This window comes from Procambarus clarkii, chromosome 13 (assembly GCF_040958095.1).
Source record: "Procambarus clarkii isolate CNS0578487 chromosome 13, FALCON_Pclarkii_2.0, whole genome shotgun sequence".
NCBI lineage: Eukaryota > Metazoa > Arthropoda > Malacostraca > Decapoda > Cambaridae > Procambarus > Procambarus clarkii.
The window spans coordinates 4,633,974-4,653,536 of record NC_091162.1 but is presented as its reverse complement, the minus strand read 5'-3'; the positions used below and the strand labels follow the sequence as shown (position 1 = coordinate 4,653,536).

The window sequence follows — 19,563 nt, the reverse complement described above, 5'->3', positions numbered from 1 at the left end:
TCACTCAGGTACTGGTGCCAAGTAGTAAATTTATGGTAAGCGTATTTGGCTTTGGTAACGTAGCTTTTCACTATTTGTCATATTCAATTTTATTTTCATATGGTGCTGTGTGTATTGTGCATTCCGAGAGTAGCATATGGTGATGGTGAGACAACTTTGGATTACGTGGTGACTGTAGGCCTCAGTCATTCTCTTAATTGGTCATCTCTCCCTCCGTGTTATTACTTGTGTTTACCACCTTTTGTCCCTAGGATATTTCTCATATTTTCTACAGATCATCCTATTGGTACCCTGGTACTGTGGTCTGTCCCCGGGTCAAGTGCACCTAATCTTCTGCAATCTGACAGTAGGAGGATAAAAAGGGCCATAGTTCCTCTAGCACGAACTTTAGTTGCTGAATTGGGACCTCAGCAGCAGTTCTCGTCACCAGTTGACACCTCGCACCCCTACACGTCGGTCAGAGATGATGATATTTACATTGGTAGGGAATTAGCCTTCTTTTTCAGAGCACAAAAGTTCGCTAATTCTGTAAGTATCATATTAACTTCAGTGGGAAAACTTGCTTATGTCCTATAGAGACTCGGCAAGGTATGCCTACATTCTTGGACTACCAATTTTACTTTTGAGGCAATTAACTGTTTCATTTGTTTTAGAAACTCAGTTTCACTTGTTTAGTAGGATTTTCTTGCCCTTATCCTCTTACATGAGTACCGGGTACAAGATTTCCTGCGCCTTTGATTTAGTTAATCATTTATCATCTTGTAATTAACATTAATTGTTAAAGATTCCACAGGATAGGTACCAGTTGCCACGTTGTCCTGTTTCTGACATTCACCATATCACAATAGTATATTCGTTGTGCATTTATTTGCTAATTTCACCATGTTTCGTCTCCAAGCTTTCCGTGCAGATCCAGCAGGTGCAATAGGGACTTTAAGTCATGCCAAGAAGACTGAATTACAAACTCTTGCACATGAGTATCAACTAGCAGTTCCCTACCAAGCCAACAAAAATGAAATACATAACCTGTTACTGGATCATTTCTTAGAGGAAGGTAAAATAGACTCTGAAACTCACGAAACTTACTTTATTGCAGATAAAACTGAGTTGGCAACGATGAAACTCAAACTAGAGCTGGCCAAGATCGAACGCGAGCAGCAAAGGGAAGCAGCTGCCATGCAAAGAGAAGCCCTCGAGCAACAAAGGGAAGCAGCTGCCATACGAAAGGAAGAAAAGGAACTAGAAGCTGCCTTGAGGAAAGAAGAACAAGAACGAGAAGCTGCCTTGAGGAAGGAAGAAATCGCCCTCAAGGAACGTGAGGTTGCAATACTCCGTGAGCGGGAACGAATACAACTTGAAACAAAACAACGCCAATTGGAGAAGCAACACGAACATGACAAGCAACACGCAACTCTGGCTATGGAATGTCGTAAACAAGAATTCGCGTTGGAAACTTCACACCTCGCTCAACGCCAGCAAGCTACTGCCAATCTTCCCATCAGTTTCAATATATCACATGCAAGTAAGTTAATGCCACCATTCGTAGAAACAGAAGTTGATGTGTTTTTCACCACCTTTGAAACCCTTGCTAATCAACTTAGTTGGCCTGTCGACCAATGGGCAACCCTTCTCAGAGTACATCTTACAGGTAGAGCTGCAGTTACACTCAGTACTTTGGCGTCTGAGAATGACTACCAGACTCTGAAACAAGCAGTGTTGGCCACCTACCTTCTCTCCACCGAAAGTTATCGAAGGAAATTCCGTGACCACCTGAAGGCAAGTACCACTACCTTTCTCGAATTTGCTAATACCAAAAGGAGATATTTTATGAAATGGCTGGAAGCAGCACATGTCTCTACCTTTGCAGAACTCGTCAACCTCATGCTAGTTGAAGAATTCTTGAGGCGTGTGCCGCCTCCTGTCCGTCTATATTTAGCAGATAAAGAAGAAACCGACTACCTAAAGTGTGCTAAGTCGGCTGACACTAACAGCCTCATCCACCGGCTGACACCAGAACCATCTTCCAGTAAGAAGTCGTGGTACAGTTACGAGAAAGTGAACACCGATCAAGCTGGCTCGCAATTGTACTGTAAGTATTGTAGACTCTATGGACATACCATAGATAAATGTGGTAAGTCTCAATACAAAGGAACCACCGAAACGCCAAAACCCAAACAGACTCCTCCTAAGTCCGGTAAGCCTGTGATGAATGTTGGTGTTCATGTTAATGATCTTTCTCTTTTCAGTAAACACCTGTATACTGGAACTGTCTCTGCCAACGGTTCAAATCCGGAGGGACGTTTCAAACTGAAGATCTTGAGGGACTATTTTGAAGAGATTATCTTGAGATTATTTTGAAGTCGGCTATGCCCAACATCGCCTACACCGGAGAAACTGTCTTCATCACTGACCTCCCTGCTACCACTCCTTATCCTCTCGCCAGAGTCCACCTGGATTGTCCCTTCGTGAGCGGAGAAGTCCAAGTCGCCATCAGGGAAAAGCCTTTTCCCATGCCTGGAGTGCAACTTCTCCTGGGCAACTACTTGGCAGAAGACCTGCAACCGACCAACCTGATCGTCATGGACAAACCCCAGGTGTGTACCTCTGTGATGGATAATCCCATTTTTGAGTATGTTCCAGCAAAGGTTCAAGAGAGTGATGAAGTTTCTCCTCCGGTTTTAGTGACCACCCGTGCACAAGCTACACGACCACAGCCAGCTGACTCTACTGCTACCGCTGTCCCTCAAGACCCTCAGAAACTACCCCCGAATCTGACCAAGTTGGAGTTCCGTAAGTTACAGAGGGAAGATCTAACCTTGACACCATTATTTTTCCAGGCTGAGACTCAACCTGACAGTATTCCTGGGTTCTTCCTAGAGAACGAGTTGCTCTACCGCAGATATAGACCCAGTAAACTGAAGGAGGAGGACGATTGGGCCAACGTCGAACAACTAGTGATTCCTGCCAGCCTGCGGCCCACTACTCAACACCTGGCTCACGGAGCACTCTCCCACTACGGATTTAACAAGACCTACCATGGAATCCGTCAAGACTACTACTGGCCAGGTATGGTAAATAGCGTCAAACAGTACGTCAAACAGTGTCATACATGTCAGATGGCAGGTAAACCGAACATCTCTATTCCCAGAGCACCACTGACTCCCATACAGGTGCCTGCGGAACCTTTCCACAGACTTATTATAGACTGTGTTGGTCCTTTACCTCGGACCAGTTCAGGTAACGCCTATATCTTAACCATCCTGTGTCCTACCAACAGATTCCCCATAGCAGTTCCAGTAAAGAACATTACGGCTGCTACGGTTGTGAAACACTTATTGAAGATCTTCACCCAGTATGGATTTCCAAGGGAGGTTCAGAGCGACTGTGGCACCAACTTCACCAGTGATCTCTTCAAGAGGACACTGGAGGAGTTCAACATCAAACAGGTATTGTCCAGCCCCTATCATCCTGCTTCACAGGGTTCTCTTGAGCGTAGTCATCAGACTATTAAAGCACTCCTGAAGAAGTTTTGTAATGAAACTTCTAAGGATTGGGATAAGCAAATACACTTAATCATGTGTATCTATAGAAGTCTTCCCAATGAGTCCCTAGGAGTATCTCCTTATGAGATGCTCTACGGACGTAAGTGCCGTACTCCTCTCAAGGCTTTCAAAGACTCTCTACGTGATGCCACCTTCAGTGAGCATCAGAATGTGCCCCAGTTTCTTCAAAACCTACAACACATTCTAGAGAGGGTCCGCAGTTTTGCCCAAGATAATCTATTGAAAGCACAAGAGAGGATGAAGACTCATTACGACCAGACCAGCAAAGTAAGGAAATTTAAGCCGGGAGACTTCGTACTTGCTTATTTCCCTATCCCAGGTTCTCCTTTACAAAACAGGTTTTCAGGACCCTACCGCATCAAGGAGTGCAGAAACAACCATAACTACGTTCTAGAGACTCCAGATAGGCGGCGGAAGACCCAGCTGTGCCACGTCAACCTCCTGAAGCTATATAACGGTACTCCTCCCACTGTCTTGACATTATACTCTTCCTACTAAAGAGCCATACATCCAAAGTGAGACCTTCCCTGCTTCTCCTCCCGAAAGCACTGACACTGAGTCAGCGCTTTCAAATTCGGAAATCCTAACTGATCTTCATAACCATTTTCAGGACCATAATAGTGCTCCTTTGCCATATTCTAATTCTACTCTCACCTCGTCAGATATCACCAAGCCCTTCATCCTCCATGTCGCCGCCAGTGGTACCGGCATCGGGGGTGACCTAGTACAGCAACGAGGCGAGGAGAATACACCTGTCAGCGACCACAGCTACAAGGAACTACGGAACAATCGGCAAGGAGCTACTCTTCATCGTCCTGGATCTACAGCACTTTGCTCCATACCTGAAAAGTGCTCGGTCTACCATCAACACGGACCACAACACCCTACACAAGACGGGAACTAATACTTCTCCGGAAACTTACGGAACGGAAAGCGCAAGCGGTACGCTTCCCAAACCACGCACAGGTCGGCGGGCAGCCGGCCATCAGGCAGTAGCCTCGGCCGAGACATCCTATCCGGCACCCTATAAACAAACTCCTTCTTTGACGACACCCAGATAGTGGACGAGCACCACGGGATCGGAAGCACCCGGGCATCCCGATAAGGGCCCAACTCCGGACCCTCACAGGGCACGACCCCAGCAGACGGGACTAGGCAACCCCCAGACCGGGGCAAGGAAGGAGGGGGAACTGCAGGCGCGGCAGCGACCCCACCACAAGGCACAGGAGCCGAGGCCCCCTGGCGCACATATTTCCGCAACATCACGACGAGGTCCCGACCATCAGGGACAACCCCCCACTGCGGGGACCCAACAGCAGGAGACGCAGGAGGGGGGGCACAGGTAGCAACGTCGGAGCCCCTCACAGCACCATCATCCTCGGCGGGGGACGCCAGCTGAGCACCATACTCCCCCACCTCCTCCCAAGGCACACCACGAAGGGGGGAGACACTCCGAGCCTGCCGCGAACGCTTCGAGACAGGCCGCACCACACCACGCCCAGCAGGCCCCGCCGCAGGCACAGCCACCGTCGTCATATCCACACAGGCCACACCCGCACCGTCCGAAGAGTCCACAGAGGCCACATCACCCACACTGTCTACATCATCCACGGAAACAGCCTCAGAACACCGACGTGCACGCTTCTGCAAAGGAATGGGAAGAGCAGAACTACAGGAGTCAACACACACAGGCACGGCAGGCACCTCACCACGCCGAAGCACCCCCTCCAAAACAGCAGAACCCGCGTCCCCGGGAGCCGGTATCATATCCACAGGCGGGGGCGGAACATGAACTTCCACCGGGACACCTTTCACTACACACAGCTCAGACGACAGCCCGACACCCTCACACACCGGCTGAACAACCCCAGGGGCCACAACTGTCATTAGACGTGTCGCACAGGCCGTAGAGCTCGCCTCAACAGGCGGAGCAGCAGACAGGCAGTCAGGCGCCTCAGGCACAGCACCCACACCGCCCGAACGCAACAGGGGCGGAAAATCCTCCGCACGAAGAACATGCACACGACCAGTCGCTCCCACGTCGCACGCAGCAGCCAGATGACCCTCGTGACCACACCGATAACAGGTGCGCGGTTGACCCCGGTACTGGCAGCGGAGCGTGTATCCCAACACGGACATCGACGACGGTACACTACCCTTCAGCGACATCGTCAGGGTGCGGGAGCCGTCAAGCATACCAACACAGTGCCCGGCAACGACCTTGTTCCAACGAACACTTAACACTGTCCCAAACCGTTCGAAACAGGAGGTTAAAAAGTCGTCCTGAAATTCGAAGGGGGCACCATGCACCGCCACAGACGTCAAGGTGACACTAAGATTCACAACCTTAACGGAGCCAGCAGTATCAGGGAGAGGGTAAACACGCCCCTCACACCGCTCGAGAAACGCCTGAAAGGCAGCCTGGAGGCGGAACTTGACCACAGCACGGTGGCCCTGAAGCAGCTGGATGCCCACCAGGTCCGACAGCTGCACATGTAGCACGTCCACTAGGGCGACACCAACCAATGGATGGTCCACCGGCACCGTAAACGTGAGACCAGCCGACAGCGTCCTCTTCACTGGAGAGCGAAACGTCCCCATGGCGAAGCAAACGTCACCCCGTCAGTGGCAAACCACCACCAGCAGGGCAAACAAGCGATCACCCAACGTAAACACTCGCCAGTGCGGAGAGACCTCAGGAACGTCCGACCTGGCCGGCGGTCACCACGCAACTCGTATAGAGACCTCTCCCAACTTCTTTCCACACCCTGCCCCCCCCCCCCCTGATATCCCTTGGTTCTCATCTGATGTGCTTGGTGATCGGAATTCACCTGTGGCCTCGCTTTCCTGTTCTGGCTTTTGCCCCGTGTGGCTGAACCTGCTGTGTATAGTTTGGTGGCCTGGTGTTATTTGTACTTGGAGTTGGATGTGCCCTGGGCACCCTTCCCAAGACGCTCTATAACTGCTACCCTTGCGTGCCACGGTTGCCTTCCCTGGACGTTCGGGCTTCACTCTCTGCTAGAGAGCATCATCTCTTGACGTTGTCCTATCCCTTGGGATACGTCTTGGGGGTCTTGGGCTTTCTGTTTTGCCCCATGTATGGAGTGTTATTGGCTGGCTTTGGGGGGGGGGTATGCCTTTGTGGCTGGTGCAGTATGCTTACACCTTGTCAACAGCCGAAGTTTCTCTCCGATTGCCAGTTTGCTTGTGGTGTTGTTTCGGGGGTTTGTTTACCTTTCCTTATGGGTGCTTGCCCAAGTTTGGCGGAGGAGATCTGCCTAGCGGCTTATTAAGCCAGCCTAGGTTGTATTGACTCTTCTTCTCCGTTACCCTTTAGGTTTCACCGTTCCTACTGGAAGCCGGTTTGCGCGCTTTCAAGCAGACATTCTACCAGCTTAACCGGCCTCAGTGCCTGGGCTTCCCTTAGGGCTCACATACCCTCACGGGCTCGGTTGGTAACATGGATCCGTCTGAGTCCACTCTCGCCTTATGCGATGTCGATGGTTGTTACCCGATGTCGATCGGGGAACATCGCCTTGTCTGCAATGTTGATTGTCGCCCATTGCCTTGGGGCGACGATCACCTTTTCTACCTCCGCCATGCTACCTGTTGGGTCGGTAACACCTTCGACCTGGAGTCTTGTGGCACTTGTTCTCAGCTTGTGCTTCAATTTACACATTCCTCTTCTGCGGAAGAGTTTCAGGCTGCGGGGGCATTGCAAGTTCACTTCTCCTCCTTGCAATGTACCAGGTTGGTTGCCTGACTGGAGGTCTCAGAGCTGGGTTTTAGGGACCAGGATTTGGAAGTGTTGGTCGCTTCGACCTTGGTTCTGTCCATGCCCCCACTTTCTTCCCAGGTGGACGTGAATCGCCCTGCTCTTCACCCCCACCCCCCCTGCTTCCGGCTCCTAAACGTCTGAGGGTTTCGGAGTCGGGCAGGGTTTAGATTGTGATGAGGCTCGGGTGGCTTTGGAGGTTGCCCCTTCAGATTCAGGCGCGGAGGTGGTTGAGCCCGTGCACCCAGTGTTATCCCCACGTGTCTCACATGTACCACGTGAGTTTTAAGTGCTTGAGCCCCCCACAACTGTCACCTGTGAGATTATTACTCGCATGCACCCCATGCGGTCAGAGTTGGAGAAGCTACATCTGCAACCTAGTGTATTTGATTATTACTCGCATAATTACTATGTGTTGAGATTGCTGGAGTATTCATCGAAGCATTTACAAAGGTTAACATTGTATGGATGCCTGGTTTTGAGTGATGAGGCGTCTAGAGCAGACACTTGCGAGATACTGTACCGATTCTCAGTGCGCTCAACTCACACCAAAGTATCACCTGTGTACTTCTGTATATTCGACCAAATATATATATAGTATCTTAGTGTCTGTGTTTATTGTCACCATACTTTACGTAACAATAGAACCGTTACATTATACAATAAGTCGATGGTGTTGCAGGAAATCCCATCCAAGAATGGGTTGTTCCACATCCGCTATGAGGAAAGTCCACGTAAAGCGACCCAGAGAGGCGAACTCGAGAACCAGGGCGCGGGTCCCATATGTACGGACGGACGTACCATTGGCGGCTCGTAAGTCCAAACCAGGAGTACGGGTTGGTTTGATGTAAGCAGTTTGAACCAATGTAACGGTTCTATTGTTACGTAAAGTATGGTGACAATAAACACAGACACTAAGATAATATATATATTTGGTCGAATATACAGAAGTACACAGGTGATACTTTGGTGTGAGTTGAGCGCACTGAGCGTCGGTACAGTATCTCGCAAGTGTCTGCTCTAGACCACACTTGAAAGTATATATATATAAATATATAAATATATTTTATATATATATAACACACTTTATATATATATATAAATAAATATATAAAGGACTAAAGTGAGTAGATATATTTCCCTCTTGTTATCTTGTTTCTTAGTGTTGATTTGTTATCAACCTACCGATCAGAAATCTCGTAAACACCTGCAACGGGTGTGAGGAGCGTAGTCGAGGAAACACTGAACAGTTGTCGATTACAGCCGTCTGTGTGAGTCCTGTAATTCGTCACTGTGTATGTATTACCCCAGTCCACCACATTTAGTCATTGTTATGCTGACTATGTAATTAATCGTACGGTTTAATGATACTGATTTGTATTGACATGATTTCCATGTGATGTTTCTATCTCGTTTCAGAGAACCAAAGATTGTATAAGTCATTTGAGTGGGGTTTGTATACATGATACCCTGTTAGTATTATTATTAATCTTCAAGTGATTACTGTGTGTTGTGATTATTACTGTGTTGTACTGTTGTGCATATTTCGTGAAGTGTAGTGAGTTTATTGTCATGTCAATTGAAGTGAACAAGTGATATCTTTTTACTAGCTGTCTGTCTGTGGTAATTAACGTAATTTGCCTTGTTGATTAACTGTCTATGTGACATTGTTAAAGTAATTTTTAACTGATTGTTGAATGTCTTGATGACAGTAATTAGCGTAAGAGTTCCGGTTTGGATTGAATAGCTGTCTGAGTGACAGATTGTACTTAACCTAAATTGTCTTTGATTAGCTGTCTTGGTAACAGTAACATAATTAATTAACTTTTTTACTTGATTGCCTTCCAAGGGACGTGTGTTAACATAAGTTGATTACTGAAAATTGTCTTAGTGACATGTCTTGTTTTGATTGTTTTAACTGTTATTGTAGTTGTTTTGCATTGCAAGTGTTGACTACAATTGAGTTCGAGTGTACACCAATGATCAGTTAGTTCATAATTGTTCTTCGGGCCCAAGCAACAGGGCCCGAGACGTGTTCTCGTGATTTTTACGAGCCGAGAGATAGATTCCTGCTGCAATGGTAATTGATCAGCTGTCAAGTGTTACTCAGGACATTAACGTAACATAAAGTTGTTGCCGTGTATCAGTCAGTACGTTTTGTTGAATAATTTTGTTATGATTGTAAAAGTGTCTTATGCCATACCTTCAAAGAGTAAGCCCCCTATGATTGACCTACTACAAGCTACATTATTTTGCGAACTTGACTGGTGTCGGCTCTTGGGATCGATCCTAATCATGGCCCAAACACTAAATACTAAAATTTGGTTAGAGCCCATTGGCAACCCTCAAGATTGCTACAAGCATTAGAGGAACTAACGCCCTAGTGATTGGAGTATCAGGTAATTGGACTCCAGCGTTTGGTCTCGCCTGTATCTCAATTGAGTAACACCGACATTTGGTACCCACTCTGGGGCTAGTAAGATTGGATGTAAACTCATCTGGCATCCAATCTGGGGTCTGTGGGTCTTGTGCAATTCTCAGAGGTTTACTCTCACATCTGGCATCCAACGCAGGTCCAGGAACTTAAAGTCAACTGGAATATAAACTTTGACAGGTGCATTATGAGGTTCTGGAGTCTTCGTGGCTGGCAGACAGCCCTTTTTTCTATTAAGGAGCTTGACGTAGCTTTTGTCGTACTCGCACGCTTGAGTAGCGGGAGATCTGTTCTGTGTTGCAGGTGTTCTTGGGGGGGGGGGGGGAAAGGGGGGCGCTTGCTTGATTTCCTCAATGAGTGCCTCTTCGCCCCTGTACTTCTTCGTGACGTGGGTCTTGTGCAATTGCACGCCCAGATTTCCACCCTTTCGACTGTTTTTGGTGGTTGAGGACCACCGGGCTCGCGGTCAACTGGCTTCGATCTTGTGTTTCTTCAGTCATCTTCAGCTGTCTTTAGATTGGTTTTCGTTGAGTTAGGGGCCTTCGACTGGGGTTCTGGTCTCGGCTGTTTAGGTGTCATGTGCCCTCCTTAAGCTGGTTACCCCGATCCTCCGGGAAGCGGTCTCTATTTTTCTCCTCTCGCCTCATGTACCAACAGGCCGTCCTTGCTTTCTCCTTGGATTCGACTTGGGGCCCTGGCTCTACATTCTTTAGCGCCCTCTTGTCCTTTGTCGTTCCCTGAAGTCTTAGTGGTTCAGTTTTTGTGGGCGGCTTCAGCTAGTTGTTGTCCTGTTTCTGGTCGCGCCAGAGTTCCGGCCTTTGTGAGTCGTGGTAGCCCTTTGGTGTTAGTGTATGCATTGACGAATGCCCAGGAGCCTTCGTCGCCTGGTCAGTGCAGTGTTCATTCTGTACTGCGCTTGGCTTTTCAGGGTTCTCGTCGGCCCTTTTGCTGGTCGCCCTGTTGATAGGACGTTGGAGGGGAGGCTGGCTCTTTTTGCCCACGCTTGGTCCTATGTGGGCGTTTTAGGTCGTTTCTTTTGCCCTTCGGTGGGCATGGTCAAAATGACTTCGTCGACCAGCTTGTTCCCAGTTCCAAAACGGGACTCTTAGATCTATGGTACATTCTGGACTTGTCTTGTCTGAACCGATTGATTCCATGCCCTGCTTTTCAGATGACCAAGCTGTCCGAGGTCCAGCTCGTTTACAAGCCAGGAGCTTGGATGATTTCCCAGGATCACCGGGAAGCTTATTGGCACGTCCCTATTCATTCATAGTTTAGGAATTGTGTGGGTTCCAGGTGAGGAAACAGGCTTACCGCTTTCGTTGTTGTCTTTCAGCTTAAATCTGTCACCTTGCATTTTTATGCATCTAACTCAGGTCGTGGGGAATCATTTGCGTCTGCTAGGGCTTCGGGTGTTGGCCAACCTCGACAACTGATTGGTGTGGTCTGGCAGACTAGCCAGCCAGTCTGCTTATCTGTTGGGCAGGGATCTGGTTTATACCAGTTGGCAGGGTTTAGATTCCTGGTAAATTGACTGCAGTCCCAGTTGGTTCCTTGCCAGGTTCGGAGTTGGCTGGGCCTCATATGGGGACAATCGGACTGTGTCAGTTTCTCTTTCCCCTACAGCTCTGCTCCGGCTGCAATCCTATTTTCTGCTGTTTTGCGGGGGATCCCGTGTCACTCTGCGGTTGCTTGAGCCGCTGTGCAGGAGCCTGAATTTCGACTTTCTAGTTTATCCATTGGGAAAGATTTTGCTTCAGAGGCTGTTCTTGTATCTTCGGAGTCGCCTGCTTCACAGCGCTCACGACCATTGGATTTTCAGCCTGGAGACCTTGCATCGGTTGCTGGCTTCCTCTTCGGCTTTTTCGGTGTTTAGTGCCATGGCGTCCTCCCCTTCCTACGCTCGATGTGTTTATGGATTTTAGGTTTGGATTTTGTGACCTGTGCTCATCAGTCCGGCCAGGGGTGATGGGGTCCGTCTCTCCGTCGGGCTCACAATACGGTGCGGGAATTCGAGGCAGTGTGGCAGGCGCTACACTGGATTCGGCTTCCTTGAGGCTCCTTCATCCGTCTCAATTCGAAGTGCATCCCCGTGGTTCATTGTCTCAACCGTGGAGGGGTCTCTTTAGTTCGTGGCTTTTTGGGGTTGGTTACTTCGATTACCTCTTCTGCAGAGTTCTCGGGATTTAGCTCTCCGTGTTGTTCACATTCAGAGGATGTCCAATGTTCTGGTGGACGACATGCCCCATTTCCTTCCTCTTTCGACGGAGTGAACGGTCGATGCCGAGTCCTTCAGGTGGCTTTGCCATACATACGGCTGCCGACAGGTTGACCTCTTCGGGTCGGCGTGGTCTCGGCGTTTTCCTCTATATGAGGTGCCATTCCCTGATTGCCGTGGTGGATGCATTTTGGCCGGACTAGTTGTAGTGGGGTTTCCTGTACCTCTTTTCCTCGGTTGAGCTGTTGCTCGAGGTTCTGGCTCACTTGGAATCCATTCGAAGGTGGGTTCTTTTTCTGTCTACATTGTGGCCTTCCCAGCCTTTGTGTCAGGTGCTCCTTGCTTGGTGTCCGAACCCGGGTGTCTTTCCATAGCTCAGCCTCTACTAGCAAATCGGGCCAGAGAGGTACCATGCTGATTTTCGTTACAGCTCCGCGCTTCATGTCTGATCTTTCTGATGCAGGTGTATCGCCATTTCTATGGTGATCAGGTGACTACTTTGATGATGTCCCACCTGCGGTCTTCTTACAGGCGACAGTATGAAGTCTCTTGGCAGTCTTTCTGTCATTTCATTTCTCTTCGGAGGTTTTCTTCAATATCGGACCGGGTTGTTTTGTCCTTTCTTTCTTGGCTTTTCTGTATACGTATCTCATGACTAATACTGTCGCTTTGCATCGCTCGGTGCTGGAAGAGTCGATCCAGCTTGCGTACGTGGTGGATGTTACTTCTGATCGTTTCACAAGCTTTCACATTTTTTCCCCACGTTTTTTCACCTCTGGCCTGCTCATGGGCCACCTGAGCTTTTCTGGTCCTAGGGTTGCATTCTTTCTTTTCTTTCTTCTCCTCGATTTGTTGTGGTGCCTTCGGTTGGTGACTGTTTTCGTAAGGTTTTACTTTTGTTGGCTTTGGCTTCAGGGGTTTGGGTTGGGGAGCTTTATGCTCTCCTCTTGCACCGGGGGTTCTGTTCCGATCCTGGGGGTCGTTTTGTTCATTTGCAGCCTTCTCCTTCTTTACTAGCGAAGAATGAGATGGCGAGCTTATGAAGGGGTCCTGTCATGGTGGATTCTTCGTTGGTTAGGCCGGGTGTGCATCATGTGTTGCGTACGGTGGCTGTTCTACCTGTGGGCCACTGGTTCTTTGTCGGTGGAAGCTCATTGGGTGGAGCTGGTTTCCCTGGTTCCCTGTCTCAGGGCTTGTGAATCCCAGGTTGTTCGCAGTGTCATAAAAACTAGCCAGCCTGCAGTCTACCCTCGTGCCCATGACGTTCAGAAGTACGCAGTGCTCACCTCGGTGTTTTGTAACATGTATTAGGTTGACATTAGGACAAGGGGCTTTGGAGGTCGAACAGGGTCCTTGATGACAGATATCTCGTGAACAATTGGGGCTTTTCCAGACTTGTGCCGCTTTGGGCCGTCTGTCGCAGCCATCGGTTCCTTCTTCGCTTTGAGACCTGCAATGTCGCCGCCTCCTGGGTAAGTCCCTGTTTTTCTTTCTATGTTTTTAGCGAGCATCAATGGGGCTCCTATAAAATGCCAGCATTGAACGTAATGAAACACCCTTTTATTGGGACGGCCCCGGGGGCTTACCTTGAGGTTACCTTGAGGTGCTTCCGGGGCTTAGCGTCCCCGCGGCCCGGTCGTCGACCAGGCCTCCTGGTTGCCGGACTGATCAACCAGGCTGTTGGACGCGGCTGCTCGCAGCCTGACGTATGAGTCACAGCCTAGTTGATCAGGTATCCTTTGGAGGTGCTTATCCAGTTCTCTCTTGAACACTGTGAGGGGTCGGCCAGTTATGCCCCTTATGTGTAGTGGGAGCGTGTTGAACAGTCTCGGACCTCTGATGTTGATAGAGTTCTCTCTCAGAGTACCAGTTGCACCTCTGTTTTTCAACGGGGGTATTCTGCACATCCTGCCATGTCTTCTGGTCTCATGTGATGTTATTTCTGTGTGCAGGTTTGGGACCAGCCCCTCTAATATTTTCCACGTGTAAATTATTATGTACCTTTCCCGCCTGCGCTCAAGGGAGTACAGTTTTAGGCTCTTTAGTCGGTCCCAATAGTTTAGATGTTTTACTGAGTGGATTCTAGCAGTAAAGGATCTCTGCACGCTCTCCAGGTCAGCAATTTCTCCAGCTTTGAAAGGTGCTGTCATTATGCAGCAGTACTCCACTCTAGAGAGCACAAGCGTTTTGAAAAGTATCATCATCGGTAGAGCATCTCTAGTGTGAAAAGTTCTTGTTATCCAACCTGTCATTTTTCTTGCAGTTGTGACGGCTACTTTATTGTGGTCTTTAAAGGTAAGGTCTTCCGACATGAGTACACCCAGATCCTTTACATTGCCTTTTCGTTCTATGTTATGATTTGCCTGAGTTTTGTACGTGGTTTCCGTTTTTATATTTTCATTTTTTCCATAGCGCATGAGCTGGAACTTATCTTCGTTAAACACCATATTATTTTCTGTAGCCCATAGAAAGACCTGATCTACATCTGACTGGAGGTTCGCCGTGTCCTCTATGTTGCCAACTCTCATGAAGATCCTAGTGTCATCTGCAAAGGATGATACAGTGCTATAGGTTGTGTTCTTGTCTATGTCCGATATGAGGATGAGAAAAAGTACTGGATCAAGCACAGTACATTGGGGGACTGAGCTCTTCACGGTTGATGGGCTGGATTTTATTTTGTTGACTATTACACATTGGGTTCTGTTGGTCAGGAAATTGTAGATCCATCTGCCTATTTTTCCGGTAATTCCTTTTGAACGCATTTTATGTGCAATAACACCATGTTCACATTTATCAAAAGCTTTTGCGAAATCTGTGTAAATTACATCAGCGTTTTGTTTGTCTTCCATAGCATCTAATGCCATATCATAGTGGTCCAGCAACTGCGACCGGCAAGAGCGACCTGTTCTGAAACCATGTTGTCCGGGGTTATGGAGATGCTGTGATTCCATGTATTTTGTGATCTTACTTCTTAGCACTCTCTCAAAAATTTTTATGATGTGCGATGTTAGTGCTATCGGTCTGTAATTTTTTTGCATCTGTCTTATTTCCTCCTTTATGAAGTGGTGCTATCTCTGCTGTTTTTAGTATATCAGGAATAACGCCAGTATCTAGGCTTTGTCTCCACAGAATGTGGAGGGCCTGCGATAGTGGTTTTTTACAGTTCTTTATGAATATGGAGTTCCAAGAATCCGGGCCTGGTGCAGAGTGCATAAGCATACTGTTTATGGCTTCTTCAAAATCCAGTGGGGATAGGGTGACGTCTGATATATGATTTGATGTTGGTATCATATCCATGAAAAATTAATTTGGGTTATCAATCTTTAGTGTGTTTAATGGCTCGCTGAAAACAGAGTCGTACTGCGTCCTCAGTAGCTCGCTCATTTCTTTGTTGTCATCGGTGAAAGTTCCATCTCCCTTTCGCAGGGGCCCGATACTAGATGTGGTTTTTGATCTTGATTTTGCATAGGAGAAAAAATATTTCGGATTTCTTTCTATTTCACTGATGGCCTTTTGCTCTCTTTGCCTCTCCTGGGTTTAGTATGATTCCTGTAGCTTCCGTTCAATTGTCAGGTGGTGGACTTGCCTGAGCTGGCTGCTCTTCGTCCTTGGTCCCTGGCGGGGGAGTTCCGCTAACGAGCAGGAGTACTGGTTATCCGGCATAGTTGCTAGTTTCGATTAATTTATTTTCTTCTGGAGAATTTTATTGGCTTGGTTGGGCTGTAGGTCGCTATTTTACCACGTAGTTGTTTGTTTTGGTTCACCTATCTCTGTGTATATGCCCCGGACGATGGTGGAATATGATATACTTTAAATGTAAATTGCTCATACGCCATTGCTCTCTGCATCTCTCTGAGGGGACCAGGTTCTGGTTCGTGGTCCCCGATTGGTCTAAGGAGTCCAGTGGCTGATGACCCCAACTAGTTAAGCACATCAGTTTGTTAGCTTCAGGGGGCCTCCGCCCCCCCCCCCTCCCCCACAAAAGGGCGTTTCATCACATTCAACGGTGGTTTTTTGAGTTAATTCATTTTAGTAAAGCCAGGTAGTGAGGAAATATTTTCAAGTGATGCTTTAACAGTGTCTTGTATAACTTTGATTTTATTTGAGGTATATTAGTAGAGGTTCAAGTGAGCCTTAAGGAGTTTAGGTATGTACCCAGGTTATGTGGTTTGTTGTGAATTATTATTTAACTAGCAGTACCCAGCCACGCGTTGCTGTAGCTCAGCAACGCGTGTGCATTGCTGAGCCACAGCAACCTTCCCTGTCCCCCAGTCCTCCCCACCATTCCCCAATCCACCATCCCCTCTTCCTTCCCACCATGCCCCACTCCCCTGTCCCTTTGTCTTCCCCCCCCCGTTCTTCATTCCCCCATCCCCTCGTCCCCACCATCCCAAACTTCCCTGTCCCCTCGTCATTCATGACCATTACCCCCTCCCTTGTCCCCTCGTCCTCCCCACCATCTCTCACTTCCGTCCCCTCGTCCTCCCCACCATTCCCCACTCCCTCGTCCGATGCCTTCCCAAATGATCTGATGTTCCCATTGGAAAATTGGGAACATCAAGTGATCTGATGTTCTCATCACTGAAATATTAGAAAAACAGTTAAAAAATTAAATGAAAATATGAAAAATAAAAAAAATAAAGTATACTCACGAAATGAACGGTATGGTAAACAACACAGCTCAATTCCAACGCAATTCACACAAAATAATTAAATCAAAATGAAAATAAATAAAAATCTATGAAAATTCAATTTATCAATGCAATCAGAAACATTGAGATGGAATTGTAACATATCTAGTATATCATGTGTGTTGCTCCTACATGCAACAGATGGCGCTGTTTTTCAAGAAAAGCATAGTTTTACCTGTCACAGGTGTGTCATCTATACTTATACTAACGAAATGAACGGTATGGTAAACAACACAGCTCAATTCCAACACAATGTCATACAAAATAATTCAATAACAAATAAAATAAATCGAAATCTATGAAAACAAAAATTTATCAATGCAATCGGAAACACTGAAATGGAAATAGTGACATATTTAGTATTGTGTGCATGTTGCCATTATGTGCAACAGATGGCGCTGTTTTTAAAAAACGCATGTTTTTACCTGTCACAGGTGAGTCATGTATATAGTAGGTATATAAAAAGACGCGCCTATTCAAATGCAACGTTGTGTCAAAAATTCTAAGCAATTGATGACGAACTTTCGGAGATTGCGGTGTGTGTTGCTCTTACGTCCAACAGATGGCGCTGTTTTTCAAGAAAGCATGATTTTTCTTGCCACAGGTGAGGCATGTATATAGTAGATATATAAAAAGACGGGCCTCTTCGAATGCAACATTGTGTCAAAATTTCAAAGCAATCGGTAAAGAGGTTTCTAAGATTTCACTCACATGAAAAACACATGAAAAAAAAGTTTTTCAGAAAAAGCATGTTTTTTTTTTTACCGTCACAGACGTGACATCTTAGTATGTATATATAAACCTGCTCGGATGCGAATGGAACGTTGTGTGAAAATTTCAAAGCAATCGGTGAAGAACTTTCGGAGATTAGCGATTTTGAACACACGAACATTTCCACTTTTTTTAATATATAGATGAACAAGCTTCTAATGCATTATTACCAATTTGTTCCTGCAGATTGGAACCAAGACCAGGTTCCAATCATCTCAACGTATACTTCATAATTCCCCAGTTTCTTTTAACAATCTTAAACTGTTCTGATGAAGTGTTTAATTGTTGTCGACAGTATTAATTTTCCTTTCCTCATGTTTATGGACCACAGGAACTACTAAATAATTGACTGCACACTGAATTAGAGACCGAGGCCAGAATAAAAAAGTAATATTGCTTCTGGCTACGAATTTACTGACAGTATGATATTATGCATCGCAGTGAACCAGGACTGGAACCTTGAGTGAACCAGGGCTGGAACCTTGAGTGAACCAGGACTGGAACCTTGAGTGAACCAAGGCTGGAACCTTGAGTGAACCAGGACTGGAACCTTGAGTGAACCAAGGCTGGAATCTTGAGTGAACCAGAGCTGGAACTTTGAGTGAACCAAGGCTGGAACCTTGAGTGAACCAGGACTGGAACCTTGAGTGAACCAAGGCTGGAACCTTGAGTGAACCAGGACTGGAACCTTGAGTGAACCAAGGCTGGAATCTTGAGTGAACCAGAGCTGGAACTTTGAGTGAACCAGGATTGGAACCTTAAGTGAACCAGAGCTGGAACTTTGAGTGAACTAGGGTTGGAACCTTAAGTGAACCAGAGCTGGAACTTTGAGTGAACCAGGGTTGGAACCTTAAGTGAACCAGAGCTGGAACTTTGAGTGAACCAGGATTGGAACCTTAAGTGAACCAGAGCTGGAACTTTGAGTGAACCAGGGTTGGAACCTTGAGTGAACCAGAGCTGGAACTTTGAGTGAACCAGAGCCGGAACCTTGAGTGAACCAGAGCTGAAACCTTAAGTGAACCAGGGCTGGAACCTTGAGTGAACCAAAGCTGGAATCTTGAGTGAACCATTGCTGGAACCTTGAGTGAACCAGGGCTGGAACCTTGAGTGAACCATTGCTGGAACCTTGAGTGAACCAGGGCTGGAACCTTGCACCTTGTCTCAAAAGGAAGGATGCAATTGTGTCATGACACTTGAACTTACCTCCACTGCCTGCCTCAAAGCACTGGCACTTACCTCCACCGGCCACCACACAACACTGGCACTTACCTCCACCGCCCACCACACAACACTGGCACTTACCTCCACCGCCCACCACACAACACTGGCACTTACCTCCACCGCCCACCACACAACACTGGCACTTACCTCCACCGCCCACCACACAACACTGGCACTTACCTCCACTACCCACCACACAACACTGGCACTTACCTCCACTACCCACCACACAACACTGGCACTTACCTCCACCGCCCACCACACAACACTGGCACTTACCTCCACCGCCCACCACACAACACTGGCACTTACCTCCACCGCCCACCACACAACACTGGCACTTACCTCCACCGCCCACCACACAACACTGGCACTTACCTCCACCGCCCACCACACAACACTGGCACTTACCTCCACCGCCCACCACACAACACTGGCACTTACCTCCACCGCCCACCACACAACACTGGCACTTACCTCCACCGCCCACCACACAACACTGGCACTTACCTCCACCGCCCACCACACAACACTGGCACTTACCTCCACCGCCCACCACACAACACTGGCACTTACCTCCACCGCCCACCACACAACACTGGCACTTACCTCCACCGCCCACCACACAACACTGGCACTTACCTCCACCGCCCACCACATAACACTGGCACTTACCTCCACCGCCCACCACACAACACTGGCACTTACCTCCACCGCCCACCACACAACACTGGCACTTACCTCCACCGCCCACCACACAACACTGGCACTTACCTCCACCGGCCACCACACAACACTGGCACTTACCTCCACCGCCCACCACACAACACTGGCACTTACCTCCACCGCCCACCACACAACACTGGCACTTACCTCCACCGCCCACCACA

At 47.9% G+C, this 19,563-nt stretch overlaps 1 protein-coding gene across 2 annotated transcripts in view; it reads right to left on the bottom strand.

Annotated features, from left to right (window-relative positions):
- The window catches only part of LOC123757336 (mucin-2-like), an 84,525-nt gene that overhangs the window by 7,676 nt on the left and 57,286 nt on the right, over positions 1-19,563 (bottom strand). The gene's annotated exons all lie outside the window — the stretch shown is intronic.